Source organism: Pleurodeles waltl, chromosome 8 (genome assembly GCF_031143425.1).
Source record: "Pleurodeles waltl isolate 20211129_DDA chromosome 8, aPleWal1.hap1.20221129, whole genome shotgun sequence".
Taxonomy (NCBI): Eukaryota; Metazoa; Chordata; class Amphibia; order Caudata; family Salamandridae; genus Pleurodeles; species Pleurodeles waltl.
In genome coordinates this window covers 1,208,290,939-1,208,310,698 of record NC_090447.1, presented here as the reverse complement: position 1 = coordinate 1,208,310,698, position 19,760 = coordinate 1,208,290,939, and positions in this window count along the sequence as shown.

The window sequence follows — 19,760 nt, the reverse complement described above, 5'->3', positions numbered from 1 at the left end:
ACTGTTATCTACTAAAATCCATGCATCACCATTGTTGTGTCGGTCGGAAACAACACATCTTCCCTTGACATCAGCGGATTGCTGCTGCCTCTGAGGACAAACATAGCATTGTCGGCTGCATGGCTCGACGATGAAGTATCGCCTTTATTGCAATGGGTTGGGCTCCGCACCACTGCTCAAGGACATTGCATTGATGACTGTGCAGCTCGACGACAATGCATCCCTGACTGCGCCAATCAGAACCCACTTATCCCATTGTTCCCTCTTCCCCTCACATCGGATCTTTGATGTCGATACAATGCTCCACACTAGGTACTTTTTCATCTGGACAAGGCTGGTCTCTGTAGCCGGCCAATGCTTCATTGTGTTCAGACTGAACATTTGGATTTACTCTTGTCAAGTGTGACCAGATAGGCCCTGTTGGCACGTTGAGCTTCTAAATACTACATTGAAGATATTTTTTTTTAATTCCTATTGCAACTTCAACTTATTGGATTTTTTGTTTGATGTTTTCACTGTTTTAAATGTTGCACAAATACTTTATACATTGCTTCTTAAGTTAAGCTTCCAGAGGACGAGCACAGGTTAACTTATGCTGTGTATTTGACTTACCCTGACTAGGACTGTGGATCCATGGTTGGACAGGGTGCATACCTTTGCCAACCAGAAACCCAAATTATAACAAGAAGGGTAAATATGAAAAATATTAGTCCCTCTCTGTTTTACTGCCCTATTCCTCTATTTCTTTTACCTCTTGATTATAGGATTTTTCTATTAGTCATATTTCTATTGTTCTTCCTCAAATGAGAGGGGGCCAGAGACAGATGATTCAGTTTCAGAACTATACGGTGAAAGTGTCAGAGTTTCCACATTTAGGGCAGCTGCATGAGAGAAGTGGGGTTTACAGTTTGGAACGCTATATACAGTGGTTTACTGCACATTTTGTGTGGTGCTAATGGTACATTTGTCTGTGGGGTCCATTCCATGTCCTGAAATTGAATGTAAAAAGTCTAAATAACTAAGAGGCAGTCAAAAGACTTGGGCTTGATGTCATAATTTTACAGGAGTAGAACTAACTGAGCACAAATTGTTTTGTTCCTTGACAGAAATAGCTACACATACACCACATATTTTTATAGGCAACTGATTACGTTGTCATGAGGACTCTAAATAGACAAGTTTAGGCATTTCTGAATGTGTATGTGTGGCCTACTTTCTCTGTTGCCTTTCTTAACAGGCTGAGGTTGATGCTTGTACATGCGCCTCCAGGTTTTGATGTATGTCGAAGGAAATCGATGATATAATGGAAACAGCAGCAGACGGTGAAGGCCCAAATCTGTGCCATCAGGTAGACAGACACAGCTAGCTTGCTTAGATTCCTAGCTGTGGTTACATTTGATGGGCCTGGCACCTTTTACTCTCATTCACACAGATTCTTCCCAGTTGAGCTTTTGGTTGCAGGTGGGACACACTGACACTTATTTTGGGGAACCAGCACTTACTTTTCCTCACCTGACATTGATCCAGAGCAAGAGAGAGAAAAACGCAAAAGGGGGAATGAAGAAGGAAGAAAAAGACAGAAAAACAGTGACAAAAAGAGAAGGTAGAGATGAGAAGGAGCCAAATAGAGAGGTTGGAGGTAGATTAAGGAGTCATGAATTGAAACCAAAACTACATGGCCTTGGTACTTGGTACACTGCTCATAGATGGCACCAACCTTGGGCTTCAGAGCAAAACGTTGGAAGATGCCACGTAATATTTTACAACTAAAGCACTTCTTCCTTCCCCACATAGACTATTTCCTAATTGTGACCCCCTGATGTAGATGAGGTGATAAATGTCTGTATACTAGCAAGTAGCCTCACTGATCATTCCCCAGCTATTGAATGCCTGTGAACTGTAGGTTACACAATTAGTATGCAAGTAAATAAACATATATTTGATGGAAAATGTAGTATCAGTGAATTCTCTGCAGGTTGTTTGAGACGTTTATAAACCACTTTAAAGAGGGAAAGTGATTGCATACCTCAGAAAAGACAAGAAAGATAAATAAAAAACTGAGGTATCATTAGAGCCTTTGGTGCTTGACCTAGAGGAGGGTACATTGTGCCTGGACACGTGGACAACCTAAAAGCCATAGAAAGAGGCACAATTTGTTTTTGCGATATATAGTGCTGTAAGATACTGAAGTCTGTTATATAGCATCATATGCATGTGGTAAGAAAGTTGGAAAGTTGCTACATTGGTTGTCAAAATCAGGATACAGCTAAGTATGTTCAGGGTGCCATGAACTAATCAAGAGTGTTTGCCACTACTGACTACTGCTGGCAATCTATTTGGGCACAAAGTTGCAGACACCACCCATAATTTAAGGCATATGTCAATCTTATTTTCTCTAATATTTATTCTCTGGTGATGGAAAATCCCTTTTCATTAACAAGATCCGATCATTACCTAGTTCTGTTTTTCCTTATCAACGCCATTTGAAAGATCTGAGACCAGCAGGTTTACACGATGTGGATAATATGGGGGTGATTCTAACTTTGGCGGGCGGCGGAGACCGCCGCGGTAATTCTGAGTTTCCCGCTGGGCTGGTGGGCGACCGCCAGAAGGCCGCCCGCCAGCCCAGCGGGAAACCCCTTCCCACGAGGATGCCGGCTCCGAATGGAGGCGGCGGCGTGGGAAGGGTGCGACGGGTGCAGTTGCACCCGTCGCGATTTTCAGTGTCTGCTATGCAGACACTGAAAATCTTAGTGGGGCCCTGTTAGGGGGCCCCTCGACACCGGTTACCGCCAGCCAGGTTCTGGCGATCAAAACCGCCAGAACCAGGCTGGCGGTAAGGGGGTCGGAATCCCCATGGCGGCGCTGCCTGCAGCGCCGCCATGGAGGATTCCTCAGGGCAGAGGGAAACCGGCGGGACACCGCCGGTTTTCCGTTTCTGACCGCGGCTGTACCGCCGCGGTCAGAATGCCCTGGGATGCACCGCCAGCCTGTTGGCGGTGCATCCGCGGTCGTTGGCCCTGGCGGTAGTCTACCGCCAGGGTCAGAATGACCCCCTATGTTATTTCAAGTGTGAGAGCAAATACAACCCAAATTAAAAGATTGGGTGGATGAGGTGGTCTTCCTTTTAAAAGATGCAGAGCAAAAATAAATTCTTCCTCCACTGACTGGTTTCAGTCAGGTTTTCTAGCTGAGAGAAACAAATGTAAACAGCTGGAAAGGCGCTGAGATGGTCATATTTGCAGGAAGCTAAAATAAATGTATGAAGCAGCTCTTAGACCTATCATAAAAATATAAAAAACCTGAAAGCCAATGCCTTCCTAAGGGATTTGCAGCTGCCGATAATGCCCCTAGGGCAATTTTACAGATAAGTCTTGTTTTAAATCTTGAAGTCGACCAAAAATCCATTTTAGCCCCTCAAACTCTGCAAAATGACCTCTCCCTATTTTTCCATGAGAATATGGAAAAAATCTATTCTAATTTTGAGGAGGAAAAGGGGGTGTCACTCTAAGGTAGATACAGGAAAAATGGTCTCACGCACTGGGCCAAAGCTTGAAATATTTGAGAAGATCTCTGTTGGAAATTCTAACTTTAGCCATTCAAAAGGACGTTCAGGCTCCACTTTGGATCCTTGTCCTCCCGAGATTTTAGGGCTCGTATTTATACTTTTTGACGCTAAACTGCGCTAACGCAGTTTAGCGTCAAAAAATTTTGCGCCGGCTAACGCCATTCTGAAGCGCCATGCGGGCGCCGTATTTATTGAATGGCGTTAGCCGGCGCAAGCAGACCGGCGCTGCCTGGTGTGCGTGGAAAAAAACCACGTACACCAGGCAGCGCCGGCGTTGGGAAAAATGGCGTTAGGGCGTCTTAAAATGGCGCAAGTCAGGTTGACGCTAAAAAATCGTCTTAACCCGATTTGCGCCATTTGAAACGACGCCCAGACGCCATTTACATGACTCCTGTCTTAGTAAAGACAGGAGTCATGCCCCCTTGCCCAATGGCCATGCCCAGGGGACTTATGTCCCCTGGGCATGGTCATTGGGCATTGTGGCATGTAGGGGGGCACAAATCAGGCCCCCCTATGCCAAAAAAAATATATAAAAAAAAAAAAATTATACTTACCTGAACTTACCTGAATGTCCCTGGGGTGGGTCCCTCCAGCCTTGGGTGTCCTCCTGGGGTGGGCAAGGGTGGCAGGGGGGGTCCCTGGGGGCATGGGAGGGCACCTGTGGGCTCATTTTGAGCCCACAGGCCCCTTAACGCCTACCCTGACCCAGGCGTTAAAAAGTGGCGCAAATGCAGGGTTTTTTGACCCGACCACTCCCGGGCGTGATTTTTGCCCGGGAGTATAAATACGATGCATTTGCGCCGCCGTCATTTTTTTATACGGGAACGCCTTCCTTGCATCTCATTAACGCAAGGAAGGCGTTCACGCAAAAAAATGACGCTCTTTCCTCATACTTTGGCGCTAGACGCGTCTAACGCCAAAGTATAAATATGGCGTTAGTTTTGCGCCGAATTTGCCGCGAAAAAAACGACGCTAATTCGGCGCAAACGGAGTATAAATATGCCCCTAGATGTTTCCTCTCCATCCATTAATGTTTTAGCTAACACACTATTCACCATTTCTTTGGAAGCAGGAGTGGTGTCTGCTGTGTGGAAGAAGGTGCTAGAGTTGCCTTTACAAAAAAAAAAAAAAATGCTGCTTGGGCAGCTTAGACTGATCTTCTCACTTCCAGTAGTTGCACAATGCTGGAAAACTGGTTAATTGCCAGATTACTAGGTTTATTGAAGATAAAAGAATTCTTAATTCCTCTCAATCTGGCTTTTTCTTAGGCTTTTTTACTGAAGTAGCTCTGTTAGAGTTCACTGAATTTATTAGAACCAATCCTGACTGGGGGAAAAAACTGTCATCATTCTGCGTGAACTCTCAACTGTGGTGTCCCATGAGATTTTCCTTAAGAGACTGAAAGGTGGAGGAAGTGTGGATAAAGCTTGGTGGTGGTTAAAATCATTCCGGTCAATTAGGGTACAAGCTGTGTACTTACCCTCTTACATCTCGAGAGACAGGAAACTGAGATGTGGTGCATCGCAGGGTTCAGCGCTAAGTCCCACGTTACATGGCACTGCTGGCGCAGAAAGTGGTGCCATTGGTCTTCGATACTGTACTGTATGCAGATGATACCCAATTAATGCTAGCCTTACATGTCTGGATGACACGGTCATAGCAAATTTTCAGGGTTGCCTTCCAATGTTAGCCAACTGGAAGCACAACCGTTGTCTTAAACTGAATTTGCTGGAGATTTTGGTCTTTGGGAATGCCTCCCTTCTGGACATTTAGAAGTCTTTGGCCCAAAGGATTAGGGAAGCCCCCAATTTCAGTGGTGGTAGCCAAGAATGTAGGGGTGAAATTTGAAAAGGACCTATCCTTTAAGCCCTAAATACTGGCCTTGACGGGAACCTACTTTTCAGTGCTAAATATCTAAAAAAGGCTATCAAATGTTTGCCCATGCACATTTGGTAAGTCATCGTCCACGCTCCTATCATGGCTAGACTTGAATATGCCAATTTTCTGTATCTGGGGGCACCAGTGCAATTTCTGAACAAGCTCCAAACATTGTAGAATGCTTTACCACGTCTAATTTTCAAAGTCCCTAAAAGGCAGTCCATCCACGGAGGCTGTCAGCACTGCATTGGCTTCCTATCAGGCAAAGAGTGAATTTTAAAACCATAATGATCACTTACAAAACACTGCACACTAAAGTCTCCATTTACCTTCAGGAATGAATTGAATTTTATGTACCTAATGGAGCCATTCAGCTAACTAGAGTCTTTTTTTGTCTCCCCAAGGTGCAAAGCCAGAATAGGAGGCAGATCTTTGTTTGTGTTGGCAGATACGCTGTGGATTCCCATGCCTAAGCATTTATGGGAGATTTAAATGGAATCGACATTTAAACATGGCCCAAAGACCTTCCTTTTTGGAGAGATGTAATTGACTGTCAGTTACCTCAATAGGCTTAGTACCAGAAAGTTCCATTTGGGAACAGCTGTTTGTGCTTTACATATAGATCTTCATTTATTCATCCATGGTTCAAAACTACAATACTGCACTCATGCAGGTCTGGTTCTATACCAAGCTTTGCCTCAAGAGATTTACCTACTTTGAAGGGACATCCTGCAAGGTGCACTTAAACAGGAGGAGTTGACTACCTTGAACAGGCAGTTCCAACCAGGAGAAATCCCTGGGTTCAATGCCTGACTGCCTGGAGTGGAGCACTTTGCATTCTATAGGTTTCTGCCTTTGATCTAATCGGAAACAAAAATACTGCCAAAGGCTGTAGCATATTGCTTAAGGTGGTGTTAGACTTTTCATTCTTGGCGTGGTCTCCCTTTACTTTTTACCTCTGTTTCCCAGCTTATTGATGTGTGCTGGACTCTGTTTTTGCTGTTTTTGTTACTCTGGGCACTTTACCACTGCTGACCACTGCTAAAGTGCAAGTGCTCCTATACAAACTGTGTATGTAATTGGTTTATCCATGATTGGCATATTTGATTTACTAGTAAGTCCCTAGTAAAGTGCACTAAAGGTGACCAGGGCCTGTAAATCTAATGCTACTAGTGGGCCTGCAGCACTGGTTGTGCCACCCACCTAAGTAGCTTTGTAATCATGTCTCAGACCTGCCACTGCAGTGTCTGTGTGTGCAGTTTTAAACTGTAAATTTGACTTGGCAAGTGTACCCACTTGCCAGGCCTAAACCTTCCCTTTTCTTACATGTAAGACACCCCTAAAGTAGGCCGTAGGTAGCCCCAAGGGCAGGGTGCAGTTTATGGTCACGGTAGGACATATAGGCGGTCATTCTGACCACCGCCCGCCATGCGGTCACCGTCAAATGGCCGCTCCGCGGTCAGGAGACCGCGGATGCCATTCTGGCTTTCCCGCTGGGCTGCCGGGCGACCACCAAAAGGCCGCCCGCCGGCCCAGCGGGAAAGCCCCTGCAACATAGAAGCCGTCTCCGAATGGAGCCGGCGGTGTTGAAGGGGTGCCACGGGTGCAGTAGCACCCGTCGTGATTTTCACTGTCTGCAAAGCAGACAGTGAAAATCTTCATGGGGCCCTGTTAGGGGGCCCCTGCACTGCCCATGCCAGTGGCATGGGCAGTGCAGGGGCCCCCAGGGGCCCACGACACCCGTTCCCGCCATCCTGGTTCTGGCGGTGTAAACCGCCAGAAACAGGCTGGCGGGAAGGGGGTCGGAATCCCCATGGCGGCACTGCAAGCAGCGCCGCCATGGAGGATTCCCTGGGCCAGGGGAAAACCGGCGGGAAACCGCTTGTTCCCCTTTTCTGACCGCGGCTTTACCGCCGCGGTCAGAATGGCCCTGGAAGCACCGCCAGCCTGTTGGCGGTGCTTCCGTTGCCCTCCACCCTGGCGGTCATAGACCGCCAGGGTTGGAATGAGGGCCATAGTAATGTGTTTTATATGTCCTGACAGTGAAATATTGCTAAATTCGTTTTTCAGTGTTGCAAGCCCTGTCCCTCTCATAGGTTAACATTGGGGCCACCTTTAAATCTGATTAAGGTGTAGATTCCCTTTGGGAGCGGATAGACATGTGGAGTTTGGGGTCCCTGAGTTCACAATTTAATAATACATCTTTTAGTAAAGTTGATTTTGTGATTGTGTGTTTGAAAATGGCACTTTTAGAAAGTGAGCATTTTCTTGCTTATACCATTTCTGTGACTCTGCTTGTTTTGTGGATTCCCTGTCTGGGTCAGTTTGACAGTTGGGCTGGTTGCACCTCACACTAGACAGTGACACAAAGGGAGCTGGAGTATAGTCTGCATATCCTGATGAGCCATCTGTGCTAGGAGGGAGGGGAGGAGTGGTCACTCACACCTGAAAGGGCTGTGCCTGCCCTCACACAATGCAGTCTCCAACCCCCTGGTGAGTGTCTGAGGCCTGGGCAAGGCAGGATTTCACAATAAAGAGAGACTTTGCTTTGAAGTAGGCCCACTTCAAAGGAGAAAATGGGTATCAGAAGGGCACCCAAAACCACAGACTTTAGAACACTTCTGGAAACCAAGAGGAACCGCTGCCTGGAGAAAAGCTGAAGAGCTGAGGAAGAAGAGCTGCCCTGACTGTGACTGTGCTTTGTGGAACTATCCTGCAGTTGCAGCTTCTGCCTGTGCTAAGAGGACAAAGACTCAACTTTGTGTTGCCTTCCTTCTTGTGAAGATCTCCAAGGGATTGATTTAGAGCTTGCCTCCTGTTGTTTGAAGTCTAAGGGACAGCAAAGACTTCTCTCTGCCAGCACCTGGAGTCTCTGGAGAGACTCCCACTCTGCCAAGTGATGCCCATCCAGTTCCTGGGACCCTGAAAGGAGGAGCTGTCAGCTTAAGAGTGAGAAATCCACGCACAGACCGCCATGAGGGGAAAAGATCGACACAACTCCGATATGCGGCTGAAAAATCCATGCGCCACCGGCTTCGTGGCTGAAAATCGATGCTCGTCTGCAACGCGACCCGAAGATTGATGCCCGGGGCTGGAGAAACAATTCACAGCATCGCTGTTGGAGGCTGGGGAGATCGCAACCCGCACTGCGTGGTTTTGAGATCATCACACAGCTGGATTTCCAACACAAACACCACTGGATGTGTAAAAATGACACAAGGCCAGCCCGGCCCCAAGAGTGCTGACCGGATTGACACATCGCTCTCCTGCAGCGAGAAGAAACAACACACTCCAACCCGACTAAAGGAGAAACGACGCAAGGTCTCGCTCCTGAGTGATATTGATGCATCACAAGCCCTTTTTGACGCACACTCGCTTGTGCAGGGTTATTTTTGATGCACCCAAGGTACATTTTCAAGCTAACAGCGTTAGTGTGCGTTTAAAATTACATGAAGACTCTTTTTGCAATTTTAGTAATAACTTGACTTGTGTATTGTGAATTTTTGTTGTTTTGGTCTTGTTTTGTTTAGATAAATAGTTTCTATTTTTCTACATCTGTGTTGTGTCATTTTGTTGTGTTTTCATTGAGTTACTGTGTGTTTTGGTACAAATACTTTACACCCAGCACTCTGAAGTTAAGTCTACTGCTTGTGCCAAGCTACCAAGGGGGTAAGCAGGGGTTATCTGAGGGTGATTCGCTTTTACCCTGACTAAAGTGAGGGTCCTTGCTTAGACAGGGGGTAACCTGACTGCCAACCAAAGACCCCATTTCTAGCAGGTGGGTTCATCTTTAGTGCACCCAGTTGAGCAGTGAGTTATGCCTGTATGTCCACCCTAACATCAGATGGATCCATAATGCTTTAGCTATTGTACACAGCAGAACACATTTGTCATTTTGTTTATAGACATTGCCTTCAGCACTTTAGAGTGAGACTATTTGTTTTCTGTCCTCCAGATACGGAATTTTAACTCTCATTTTCTGAAGTACTTTAAATTTGTGTACAGGCACTGGTGATAAAGGTTTTCATGAATGGGATTTTTCAGAATTGCTTTCTTTTTAGGAGGCGTACTACACAAGACTGCCTATCATGCCTTCTTCTATTTGCAATAGTCACAGAGCCTCTCATGACATGAAATCATACCATAGATTATCTGAGGGAGTTCACTTGGGCCCAAGACCTTACAGATCCAAGTTCCCTTTGTGCAGATGACAGTCTGCTATAGTGGGACTTCCAAGAGCTCTCTGGCCCTCAGATCATGTTGATCCTTAACATAATCTCAAGCTTACTCCTTCTACCAGTTGGTGGATAAACCAGGCTTAGAATTTGGAACAAAAATAAAGACCAGAGTTTATAAATATTTGCTTGTATATGTTGTTAGGGATCAGCCAGTCTGCTGCAAATCTATTCTGTGCTGGATTCCCGTAAGCATGACAGTGGGGATAGAAGGCACTCCCTATTTCATTCATGAGTAGTGCCACTCTTCAAAATGATGTACCTCTAGGTTGTTGTACTAATTCTAAAACTATGTCTTAAAGCTCCCAACAGCCTTCTTGCTGCAAGGCCCTGCTCAGTTCATTATGTGTCTTTGGAATTACGAGGTCCCCAGGTTCCCTGTGGCTTAAGATTGCAAATCTTCTTATAAAGGCAAACTTGGCATGTCTGACACAAACTATATTACACAGCATCAAACTGTTTGTAATAAACGACTCTCTTGTGTTGACTTACACCCTGTTTTCTGTATAAAATGATGGGCCCATAGTTGCACAAGGCTTATGCACCACTTTTATGGGAGGCAGTCTTCCTATACTACCTGGACAGTGTTTCATATGGGAAAAGACACCCTGAAGAAGATGGGTTGCTCTGACTGGTGTCATAACGAGCTTCCTCTTTGTGCCATACATGCACTCGACCGGTTACCAATCAAAAAGCAATTTAGGGATGGAATTCGCTTGGCACATGCAAACTAGCCGATGGTTTGTGTCAGAACCATATGATCTTCTATAGGGATATGCAGAGATATTACCTAAAATATAAAAGTCAACTTTACAGACATTTGCAGTTGCATCACTCTTGAATAGCGCTTCTGATGTATCTTGAAACCCTTCTAGAACTAAGCCCTTTTAAAGCCAATCCCAAAAAGGGAGAACTTACCTCTGAAAGGTATTGCAGGTTTATCAAATATTTGTGGTCAAAAACCAGATTGATCAAACAAACTCATAGTGGCTTGGGATTCCGATGTAGAGGGCCTCAATGAAAAAAAATACAGGGTGGGACTTATGGCTCTCAGCCGACCAATTTTGGTAGGCTTCAGATTGATACCATTTAAGTACAATACTGAAGATTGTGCCGTACAAGCAAAAATCCATGTACAAATGTTTGCAATGTCAGATGGCCGATAGGGGCTTACTCCAAATGTCATGGGGGTGACCTATGATTCAGGGATATAAGATAGAGGTGCTCAAGATACTTTCCAAAGTTTTGGGATGACAACATACTCTAACGTCGGAGCCTCTGCTTCTGGGCCGTAGACTTTCCACTCCCTCCGAATCACAATTTTTGTATTGCATCAGGAGCTTCAATTAGTTGTGGTCTATATATTATGGCTATGAAATGCTGTGTCTCAGTCTATGAATTTTAGCTTTTAACGTTAATTATTGTTAGTGACTGCATTTTGAAAAAATGCAAATGTAGCTGTTCAGAAAAAATTACAAACACTCAGGTGATGACAAAGAGAGGTTTCAGCTTTTGGCTCCCTCTCACCCCCCCAGTTCAGACATCACTTATAGTCAATGTGTATATGTTTTCAGCAGGGTGACATTTATTTTACCAGGGTGTTAACTAATATCGTTTAGTAGATCTTAACTTTACCATTGCGCTTTCACTCTAAGGGATTGATATTCTGGAAAGAGGTGATTTAAAAGAGTCTGTATTTTTTATTAGGGTACAGTGCGCACGTGCGCTGGCCCCTGTTGTAATCTTTCTGTGGGTTTTTAACCATGCCCATGTCACACCCATCACTTTCATTGGTTCGTGGGCTTGCCTTTTAAAATTCTCTTGATTTAATTAGTGAAAGACATGCATACCTCATGGCTTTTCCGGTGTTTAGCCCTCCGCAAGTGCACATGCCAACTACTGAAAACATAGGAAGCTCCATGTTTTCCGTATGGTTTCTGGACTTTTCCTTTTTTTCCATATGCAGCGTGATCTCCCTGGGTGGTAATCAAGTGTTTTTCATGACTACCAGTTTAATTCTATTGTTTATCCTAGCACTCCTTCACAAATTCAAGGTTTTACACACCACAATTGCAAAATTATTTACTGGTAATTTTTTGGTAATTTTTCCCAGTCCTGATCCCGAAGCCTGCCCGCCCCTACCCTTGTTTAATACTCGCAGTAACGATATCATGACTTGCACTTTGCCAAAATACTTTATAAATAGTCTATGTGTAGTGTGTTTCTGAGGTTATGTATATATATAGATAGAAAACGAACAACGATATTGCTACACTTTGTACTAATTTGCGTTTCAAATATAGCCCCCGTTACTTACTTTATATGTTTTTGTTTTACGATCAAACTAAAAACCATCCTCCATAAAAAAACACTAGCTCGAGCCATACCATAACACAACTTAGTTGCATTCCTCTGTTTTTAACACACAAGCATGTCAACTTTCACCTAGTAATACAGTATAGGACCTACGCCTCGGATATTTTAGGACATACAGAATTGGGGTGTTTATTGCGGGAAGGGGCGCTGCAACAAGAAAGAACATTTCCTAATAGGATCACGTGACAGACAGTTTATGCGGAAATCTCTTACATTACAATTGAGATACCCGTTGCGTGGGTAATATTACAATAAGTGTACCCCAGTTCCACAATGTAAAGGTATCCGCTTTGTGATGGGGTAGCTCTGCTTAATACATATACGTATAAATATGGATGAAATACGCATGAAGAAATCCTGGAACGGTGCTTACTGCTCGTTTAGTTTGAAACTGTCAGACTTTCTAATCTGTGCTGGAATATTTCAGTCCCCACACATAGGTCTCCGAGAACAAAGCGTACTGCAAGCAAAGGAAAGATTTGAATATAACGTTCAATTTGGTAATTATGGGAAATAATGAACAATCCAACGTGCTAAGAAGCTGTATCTTTATAAATGCACAACAAAGAAATTCACTGCGGTAGTGCAGTAGTTGTTTATAAAATGCACATTGCTATAGCAAAGACGCAATATTTACTTTTTACATATCTGATATATTAAAAGTATACGTTAGGGCGTGGTCAAGATGGCAGAGCGCTAGGACGTTCCTTTCTGCGATCTGCCGCCTCAGCCCGAAAATCGACTTGTGGCCAGTCTGGGGGAGGCCTGGAGGCTTCCCCCGTATCGCGCTACTTCCTTCTGGTGTCCCGGGCGCAGCGGCGCCGGTCAGAGCCGGGTTGCGCCGCTCCCACGGGAGGTGCGGGGCGCGGCCCGGCAGTTGGGGTGCGGCCGCTGCGCGGCGCGGCCTGAGTCGTGAGATGGGCCTTCCCCCTGGGTGCTCCTGGTGGCCAGGGTGCCGGGGATTGATGGCTGAGGGGCCTTCCTGGGGCCCCCTGATACCTGGTGAGAGCTGCGGGGCCCGGCGCCTGGGGGAGGAGGTGCCTGAAGAGTAAGCGGTGCTTCTGGGTGCCATCTTGAAGCGGTGGCGACTGGCGGAGCTTCCTTGCCCAGGTGATTTGGAGCGAGGTCGGTGTGGCGCAGGGCCCTGGTGGATAGCGGGGACCCGGTTACCTGGCTTCCGGGGGGCACACCTCGGTGCTTGAATATTTGGCTGGCCTGGCCTGCAGTCCTGCGAGTGGGCGAGGGGAGCGGGCCACTGTTCGTGGTGGCGGCTGGGAGCTGGGCCTTGGTGCGGTTCCGGAAAGAGCGGTGCACGCCGACCGGCCTCGAAATAGCGATTTTGGAGGACTCACAGTGCTGGGCTGGTGAGGTGAGGTCTGCCCGGCGACCCATGGCGACATGGAAGTCCAAACATGAGCGCTCAGTGAGGGATATGTTGGTAGGGGCGCGCTCTGCACCTGGGTCTATGATGGAGGACTTATCTGAGACGACGGCCTTGGAAAGTCGAGTCGAGACGGAGCCGGATGAGAGCTCTTCCGTGACGAAGGGCTTTTTGACCTCTCTGTTTGAGTCGCTCTGAGGCGATATCCAAGAGCTGTGTAGGGACATCTCACGGGAGGTGAAGGAGATACGAGGAGAGGTTACCTCCTTGGGTGAACGTGTATCGCAGCTAGAGGACAGTGAGATCCCTTGCAGCGAAGAGGTCGCAGGCCTGCAACAGGAGGTAGTTTGCCTCCGAGAGCAACAGGACCTTCTTCATATGGCGGTTGAGGACTTGGAAAATCGCTCGAGGAGACAAAACTTTCGTATACGAGGGGCCCCGGTGGGTGCTAAGAAAGGGGACATCTGGGGCTATGTGGTGGATTTGTTTTGCTCCCTGCTTGGCACAGAAGAGACACAGGAGGTGGTCTTGGACCGGGTGCATCAAGCTGGGCGTGCTGGGGGTCCTGGAGACTGCCCCCCAGACATTTTAGCCTGTCTCCACAGTTTTGTCCTCAAAGAAAAGATTCGACAGCGGGCCCGCAACCTCCAGTCTGTCCTCTTCGTTGGCATGAACTTCAGCTCTTTCACTATTTATCTGTGCGGACTTTACAGAGACAGAGAGAGTTTAGGCCAATCACAGATCACCTGAGGGCACATAATGTGTCCTACTCTTGGGGCCATCCATTCCGCCTGGTCTTCCGTTGGGAGGATCAGCTTCCGCAGGTGAAATTGGTTATGGAAGCTGGCCGCGTCCTGGGCCTTGAGGACACAGGCCAGGAGGCACGTGAGGGGGAGGCCCTATTGGCGGGGGGCCCTCCTCGGTGGCGGAGAAAAGAGAAGAAAAGGAAGGAGCAACGCCCATCGGCCTTGGAGCTGAGATCGGAGAGAGTGGCTGCCTTGAGCAGTGTGGCGGCTGGCACCTCGACCTAGTCTGGGCACCCGGGGGCGTCCGGCAACACTGCAGGCCACAGTCGTGATAATATGTTGATTGTTGCAGAGGGTCGGGGTGGCGGGGGCAATGGATCGGGTTACTGATATGGCGGAATATACTGCCCCGTGGAGATTTTACCTCATGAGGATGGACGATCGAGGACTTTTGTGTCATATGCACCTGTTGTGCTTTTTGGTTATCTTGTTATTGGTTTCCCTGCGATGTTGGACCTCTGAGAAGACATCCTCAGGCCTGCTTGCACTAGGCGGCTCAGATAATACTGGGGGTGGTAGTCCTAGGCTGTGCCTCTGTCTCCCCTGTTTGCTTTCTTCAGTATATGCTATGACCATCAAATGTATAAGCTTAAATGTTAGGGGGTGAAACAACCCTACTAAGAGGCTAGCCATCCTCTCAGCGTTAGAGAGATCCGGGAGTCATGTATGTCTTCTGCAAGAGACGCACCTTGTCCTTAAAGATACCTCCTGTATGGGATCCAAGTGGTTTCCCAGGCAGTTTTGGTCCTCCCTCCCGTCAAAGCATGCAGGGGTGGCGATACTTTTATCACGCACTTTCCCGGGGGAATTCATATCCAAATTGCATGAGGTCCCGGGGAGGCTCTTGGCCTTGCGGATCCGATTGGGGGTTTTTACTCTCACAATCCCTTCCCTTTATGCACCCAACTCCCAAAAGGAAGCCATCTTGAGACAGTCTCTGACTCCGATTCTACAGTCCCCTGATGGTGCTGTATTGCTGGGGGGTGATTTTAGATTGGTGATGGATGGGGACCTGGATCGCTCAGGTCAACGGTATGGTCAGACTGGGTCCTTGTCGGATTCTGGGAAGCAGTGGCTTCATGAGTGTGGTCTGGCGGATGTGTGGAGGAGTGCGCACCCTACGTTGAGGGACTTTTCCTTCTACTCGTCGGCAACCAAAACATACTCTAGATTAGACCTGTTTCTGGCATCTCAGGAGCTTCTCCCCAGGGTTAGAGACCCAGCGATCGAGCCGCGGGCCTTGTCAGATCATGCTCTGGTAACAGTTGGGATTCATACGGACATGGAGAGGGTTAGTCCATCGGGATGGCGATTTAGAGATTCAATGCTTCAGAATGACGCAACGGTAAAGACGATTTGAAGGGCAATAATAGACTACCTTAGCTTTAATGATAACGGGACAACAAGCATTGCAACACTGTTTGAGGCACTGAAGGCTGTCTTGAGGGGTGAGGTGATGTCACTTTCTTCTAGGGATAGCAAGGCGAGGACTCGGCTCCGGAAGGACTTGGAGCAGCTAGTAAGGGCGCTAGAGCGCTCACATAAATGCACCGGTGCACCTAGAATATGGCGAGAGCTTGAGAAGGTTCGGAAGCAACTGAGGAGGTTGGACTAGGACATGGTAGAGTATGCGGTAGTCCGGCTCAAGCAAAAGTATTATGTAGGAAGCAATAAGTGCGGCAAGCTACTGGCACATAGGTTGAGAGCACAGCGCGCAGCGTCACTGATAAAAATGGTAAGTTTTCCTTCTGGGGCGGAGGCACATACGAGCGACCGAATAGCGCAGGCGTTTGCAGAATTCTATCGAAGTCTGTATATGGCTGAGAAGCCTGGTGACTTAGCCCCAGAATCCTTCTTAGAGGACATAGCAATCACGCCTATGTCTGTGACGGACTCAGCGTCGTTGGACCAATCTATAAGGGCTGAAGAGGTTATATCTGCAATAGCTCGCTTGCAGACTGGGAAGTCACCTGGCCCGACGTTTTTTCTGTGCTTTTTTATAAATCCTTCTGTGCGGAACTCGTTCCCGTTCTTGTGCAACTTTTTAACTCCTTTCGTCAAACGGGTGTCCTCTCTCCTAGTATGTTAGACGCTACTATCGTTGTTATCCCGAAACCGGGGAAGGATCCTGAGGAATGCGACTCGTATAGGCTGATCCCCCTCCTGAATATCAATGCCAAACTGTTTACTGGCATTTTGGCACACCGTCTCAACTATTATGTGCCTGGACTTGTGGTTCCCGACCAGTCGGGATTTATACTTCATAGACAGTGTGGCGATAATACCAAGCGATTGCTCCATCTCTTGGATAAAACTGAACGTTCCCGTAGGGCGGCGCTTTTCCTGTCTGTGGACGCTGAGAAAGCCTTTGATAGGGTCCACTGGCCATACCTGTTCAGGGTGCTTGAACGCTTTGGACTGTGTTCAAGTTTTATAACGTGGATTTGTTGCATCTATCGAGAGCCTTGGGCATCGGTCTGGGTTAATGGGACGCTCTCTTTGCCATTAGTCGTCCAAAGAGGAACCAGGCAAGGGTGTCCTCTTTCACCCCTCCTGTTTGCGCTTGATATGGAGCCACTGGCGCAGAAGCTCCGGGACAACCCTCAGATAACGGGCATCAGGTTCGGGGGGGATGAGCATCTCATTTCGCTATATGCGGATTACGTCATTTTTACTTTGGCGGAGCCCATGAACTCACTGCCAGCAGTGATGGTTGTTATTGAGGAATTTGGGCAGGTTTTGGGGTTCCGAATGAATATGCTTAAATCGCAGGCTCTGGGCAAGTTTATCACAGCGGAGCATGAAAGGGACTTGAAGGCCCGTTTCCATTTTACATGGACCTCTTCGGGCCTCCCATATTTGGGGATTGAGTTGGGCACTACGGTCGTCAGTACAGTGAAGTTGAACTATTCGAAACTAACGCGAGAGGTGCAGCGCAACTTGGAGTCATGGGGAGGCTTAAACTGTCCTGGCTTGGCAGAGTTGCGGCGGTGAAGATGACCATCCTACCATGTATACTTTATCTGTTCCAGGTGCTCCCACTGGAACACCCCCACGAACGATAGCGTCCCTCCAAGCGGCTGTCCTTAGATTTAATTGGGAAGGGAAGGCGGAGCGGATATCATGGCAGTTTCTGTACCGTCCTAAGAGGGAGGGGGGGCTGGCGGTTCCCTGCCTCCTGCGATATTTTCAGGCAGCACAGTTGCGCTTCCTCTAGGAATGGAGCCGGCCATCTTCGGAGAAGCATTGGTGTTTCATGGACCAAGCAGTGGCGGGCTCTCATAAATGGAAGGAACCCTGGCTTAGGCGCAGGGTGCAAGGGTTGTATATATCACCAATTACGGAGGTTACGATGAGAGTATGGGATCGGGTGGCTGGCAGGGCGGGTTTGACAACCTCCACTGGGCGCGAATCCTGATTTTGGCCCTGGCTTACAGCCGGAGGCATTACGTAGGTGGTATGAGAGGGGATGCAATAGGGTAGGATACCTATTTGATGGGCAGGGGGTAATCCTCTTTGACCAATTGAGGGAGCAATACGGCCTGACTGAGGCCGATAGGATGATGTACTATCAAATAAGACATTGGGCACTGCTCCCTGCCAATAGGATATTAGTCGATAGGCCGTTAACCCTATTTGAAAAATTGATTCTAATGAAAAAGGACGATAAGCGGGTGGTTTCAGAACTCTATGCCCTCCTGCGGGGAGAGATCCGTTCAATCAAAACTAAGGGTCAATTGAGATGGGAGAAGGAGCTTGAGAGGGAGCTATCGGAGGATGAGTGGGAGAGTGTTTTTTTATAGGGTGCACCACACAGCTTATAATTCAGCAGGTACAGAGACAGCCTATAAGGTAGCCTCCTCCTGGTATTACACCCCTAACAGGATCCATGCTTGGAATCATGACAATTCTAGTTGCTGCTGGATGGGGTGTGGGGGGGGGCACGCTTGTGCATCTATTATGGCATTGCCCCAAGCTACACTGGTATTGGAAGGATGTAATAGACACTGTGGACAGGGCCTTTGACACTCAGATCCCTAGATTTCCTGATTACATTTTGCTTGGTCTCCCCAATCCGCTCACATTTCCCCTAAGATCTTTGAAGGGTCGGCAGATGGCCTTGGCTTTGAATGCTGCCGTACAACTTTTGCTATCTGTGTGGGGGACAGAGCAGATCCCGTCAACAGTCTCTTGGCTGCATAAGCTATGGTTTATCCTCGCCATGGAGAAGCTCTCCCCGGCCTCACAGCTGCGGGTTGGAGACTTTAGGGAACTCTGGCAACCATTTTTACGTATCCAATCTGGGGAGTTTTCAGAGCTGACGTGCCCAATCTACCTGAGGGTCCTGAACTTGAATTGATTGTCTGGGAGGTCAGCTATGATGTGATTTAATTCTGGACTAGAATTACATGGTACTAGAGCCGGAGATCATTTGATTAATGTATTTCCAGCTAGCTGTGTGGAAACATAGTTGTGTTAACTGTATATTTTTTTTTCTTTCATTGTTTCGCATTGAATAAGCTAACTATGCACCTGTTCCCAATATTGTGATGTAGTATATATGCATGTGCGATGTTCTAAAATTGAAAACTTAATAAACAGATTTGATCTATAAAAGTATACGTTATAATGTGCGATTGGTTTTATAAAAATGTCTGGTAACAAGCATTTTGTACTGCAGTTGCGTTTCTCTGGCGCTCCTAAGCCCACTGCTGGGTGCTGAAGTGCATCGACAGACGGGAATGACCCTACTCTGCGGAATGCTGACAAACCTCACTGGGAGCATGGTAATTTCGAGAATAGGTTTGCCCATTTATTGCCTTTGGAAAATATATGGTAAGTCTTCCAAGTGCTGTTTTAATAACAGCTCTGTGTGCATCAGACTGGCACATATTGTTATCACTCCTATGCCCTTCCTTCAGCACACATTTTCTCATGTTTAAAAGGCTAAAGACCTCCAGAGGTTCACATTGAAATCAGTTGTATTCATCTAAAGCTATTTATAGTGAGGCCTGCACGGTTACCTTTCTCTTCAAACAGTCTGAGATGCCCCCAACACCATGGTGTCACAAGGAGGGTGGCCAACTTTTGAAACGCACATCACATTTTTATGTCGAGCATAAGTGCATAAGTGTTGTTATCTACTTGTTTTTTTTTTTTGTATATTTTTATTGAGAAGTACGTGTCAATATACAAACTGTGTAAAATAGAGAAACAATAAATCAAATTATGGCCATATATGAAAAATATTATGAAATATTAACTTCTCAGATTTCTAAACACCAAAAACATTATACATATATCAATAAATTATTATTAGATAGATTATTTATAAGGCATCCATCTGTGCATTAACTCTTAGAAGTAGACCTATAAAAGAAAATCTGGAAAGAAAGAATTATGCAATATGTATTAAACCATATATTGAAGGTTGTTAGAAGATAGTTGAGATAGTAATATCATACAAATCCACATATATAACATTTCAAATGGAGATATTCCTGCCAACTCAACAG